Source organism: Lolium rigidum, unplaced genomic scaffold (genome assembly GCF_022539505.1).
Source record: "Lolium rigidum isolate FL_2022 unplaced genomic scaffold, APGP_CSIRO_Lrig_0.1 contig_51441_1, whole genome shotgun sequence".
NCBI lineage: Eukaryota > Viridiplantae > Streptophyta > Magnoliopsida > Poales > Poaceae > Lolium > Lolium rigidum.
This window is the reverse complement of record NW_025900829.1, coordinates 8385-12090: the sequence shown is the minus strand read 5'-3', so window position 1 is coordinate 12090 and position 3706 is coordinate 8385. Positions and strand designations below refer to the sequence as shown.

General features: G+C 44.4%; 1 long non-coding RNA gene across 3 annotated transcripts; it reads right to left on the bottom strand.

The window, feature by feature from the left end:
- Positions 1-750: 750 nt before the first annotated feature.
- On the bottom strand, positions 751-3406 carry LOC124681670. 3 transcript variants are annotated; one of them, XR_006995988.1, is made up of 7 exons: positions 3110-3406; positions 2978-3040; positions 2766-2862; positions 2130-2250; positions 1907-1961; positions 1346-1394; positions 751-1022 (listed from the first exon to the last, which is right to left on the bottom strand). It is a non-coding gene; the product is annotated as an uncharacterized LOC124681670 (long non-coding RNA). The 3 variants fall into 3 exon arrangements; XR_006995986.1 differs by having other exon boundaries at positions 2978-3405; XR_006995987.1 differs by lacking the exon at positions 1907-1961 and having other exon boundaries at positions 2978-3404.
- Between the last annotated feature and the right edge of the window lie 300 nt (positions 3407-3706).

The window sequence follows — 3706 nt, the reverse complement described above, 5'->3', positions numbered from 1 at the left end:
GAAGAAACCTCTCCCCCTCGGCGAGATATAGGGGACTTGACTCCTCCCGGCAGCCCCCGAGCGTCTTCGCCAAAGAGAGCAAGGACTGATCCTGTCGAAGGATCAAACCTTCTGCTCGGGAGTTCGTCGACTTCCGCTCTGGATGATGTAAGCATCTTTTACCTCCTACTTTTACTGCTGTCGAACTTCTCTTCCTCTGACTTTTTATCCTTTTTTGCTTTCACATCCTCTAATCACTACAAGAAATATGTTGACCTACGACCCTACATTTTTGTCACTGAATCGTCACAATAATTCATCTATGACGATTCTATGACAAAAAATAGATCGTCAAAAACGGAGCGTCAGGAATCAACCAACATGACCTTTTACTTCGAATCGTCAGTCATCTATGACGATATTGAATCGTCGTAACCATTATGACGATCCAATATCGTCACCGGCGATCTGGTCATGCCACATCAGATCATACGTGGCAAGCTGACGTGGCAAAACTATGACGAAATTAAATTGTCGTAATACAAAATCAGCCCGATCCATTTCAGTGGTTTACATGGGCTGAGCCCATTAATACCGGCCTTTTTTTCCTAGCCTTACCCTCTTCCGGTCCGTTTGTCTTTTTGGCCTTAGTCTTTTCATAGCCTCTTTTTGGTCCATTTGTCTTCCCTTTTCAATTCGTGTCTTGTTGAGCCCTTTACTGTTAACAGTCCGTTTTAGTCTATTTCCTTTAATTTCAGAGATTTTGTTCCAAGATCTTTAACTGGGCCATGGCCTATTTAGGGCCCAATCAATTTATTTTGATATGCAAGCTGTACATACAACTACTGTTTGCAGGCCAGGAATTTCTATATAAACAACAAACGACTTTCCATTGTGAAATGATACAGAACGGAATTTCAAATACACACCATCACTTCTCTTACACAACATAAAACACACTTAATGCATACAAGCAGCAACATGTGTGTTCCATCTAAGCTAGTGACAACATCCAATCTCCAGGAAGGCTTCCATATATCATCCTATGAAACAAGAAAACAAGAGTAAGGACTGTGGTAAAATAACGAATAGGGAAAATAACATCAGTTGGGCAAATCAAAACGTCTACTACTGTCATGCGCCCTGTGTATTCAATCCCAACATGCAGCAAGATAGCATAGAATATTTTTAGTCCCAGCTATTACATTTCTTACAATTAATTGTTTTATGCTAACTGACAGATATAGCATGGGACAATAGGTTGTAGTTCCATATTGAACCAATGATGATGTTCAACGCAACAAATGCATGGAACATCGCAATGACAGTACTGAAATCAATCAAATAATCGTAATGAGGCACAAACCTCAGCGACGGTGAGGAAACATCAGAAGCAGAGAACTTTCTTCAACAACCTGGAGAACCACATGAGCTTGGTATTAGCAGACACAATAGAACGTGCAGGTACTTTACTTGTAAAGTACATTGCATGTATACAAGACTTAGCAAGCAATAATAAAAATCATGGTAATGGTATCTACAAAATATCTCTGTTTGCATAAATCACATTTAGTTACAGACAGAAATTAGAGCAACTTCCTGAACGGACAGAAATTAGACCCAATCAATTTGAATGAATGAATCGATTATACAATGTAAACTGTGAAAACTGAACTACCAACTCAGGTAAGTAGAGAGAAACCAAATAATCAGTTAAGTTCAAGATCCATAGCAAACAGAACAATATATATATTGTTGTCCTGTCACGGAACAAGACACACACTCAACAAACAGCAGATAATTCCTATACAACTCTACACCATGAATGGAGTATTTATGAAAGAGTGCAAGTATTTTAAATTTCCTATGCCAAACCGTCATCACAGAAAGCATATGACAGTATTATCTTGCTGAATAAATGTTTTACCTTTAGTTGGTCCTTATCATGTTGAAGCTACTGCAGGGTCATATTCTAAGGACCACTGGACCAATAAGAGCATTTTCTCAAAGTTAAGCATGCAAGCAGATACATTTCTTATCAAATAAAGTAGGCAACACAACATCATTTCCCTAGAAGATATGCAACTTGAGAAGTCACAACATCCCCAAGACAAAATTCTGCAGAGGAAGAGAAGCAAGCAAAATAATACCTTGGTAGAGTAATTTCCAAGAAACATTAAGCAACAGAGGACAGATCCGCCACTGCTGCTGCTCCTCCACGTGTCGGTCACGACGCTGCACCATCATCACTCCATCTAGTGTGAGAAAGCACTACATACATTCAAACCAATCGCTAATTAATTAATAATGAAACTGCACCTTCAAGCTAGCATCTTAAGGTTCTGTTATTGAGAACTTATATGATGTAACGACAATGGCTATATTGTTGAAATGGCATTTACTGGACAGTAATAAGATAAGTCACTAACAAACACATACACAGTTCTTAGTGCATTCACGGTTCTGAATCTGCCTATTTTTCTTCCTGGGAGCACTGAATACACCAAGTTTACTTCTTAGAGAGTTACCAAATCTAGCACCAGCCTAACCAGGTTCCACAAAGTACACTGACCTGAGAGGCTGAGACTGCTAGAGAGCACAGGCTCATACACGGTTCAGGGAGTGTAAAGCATCAGAGCACCGAAAGAGCAAGCTAAAATCCCTAAGGAAAATTGCATACGATTCGCTCTAGCTAATTCCAGCTCCGAACAAAAAAACGACCCGCGTGCCCTATGAGGATCCAACTGATCGGGAGACGGGAGGGGGCCTGGTGTGAGCGTAAGTACCTTGGAGGCCACGATGGCCCGTCCACCAGGAGCCCCAGGCCAGGCGGAGGCGTAGTGTTCGCTGGCTCCCATGCGTGCTCACCGGCGGCCACCGCACCTAATAAACCAACAAAGCAAAAAAAAAAAAAAAAAAAAGGTCAGATCCGCGTCATGTCTGTCGTGGAAAGACAAGGGAATAAGAGGGAGAGGGGGATATGGGGATTGTGTTCGACGGCTCTGGATGACGAGCAGGATTAGCGACCCATCGTTCTTGTAGGGTGCTCTGGCCGGTTGAGCTCCGCGGCGGGCGGCGCGGTCCGGAGCGCGACCACTGCAAGGAGCGCGAGCACGTCGGCAAGAAGAACTGCTTCTCTTCATCGTGAAGTGAGGGAGAAAGGGGCACCGATGGTATCTCGATCTGATCTGGACAACAGGCTAGGGTTTGCAACGGTGGCGGGATTGGAGGTGGGATCGAGGCGTGGGTGGGGGGATCGAGCGTGGAGAAGCCGAGAAGGTGTGAGGGGCTATGGCCGCTAGCGGCAAAGTTTTGGTTGGCTGCGATCTGCGGCGATGGGGGTGGCCGGCGCGAGAGAGGGAGAGGCGGCGCTTGTGTGACGCGAGGGAGAGAATGGAGGAGAGAGGGGAGGCGCAGCCGCGCAGGAGATGGGTAGGGCAGCCAGTGTTCTCTTTCTCTTTTTTTTTGACGTGGCCTTTTTTTTAGGAATATTTTTTGACATGGCCTTGTGCTTTCTAGGGACTCTCGGGAGTCGTTAGATAATATTGGACGGTTGAGATGGCCAATCCGCGGGAATCCTTCTTTGCCATCTCGTTGGCTGGCTCCAGCCCCAGCCCGCCAGATTTCGCTTCGTTACTATTTTAAAACCACACATCAGGGGTCCCAGTTTTTTTGAAAACCAGTCAACACGACGCTGCCTGCACAAGGTCGACACCCAAGAAGCTCA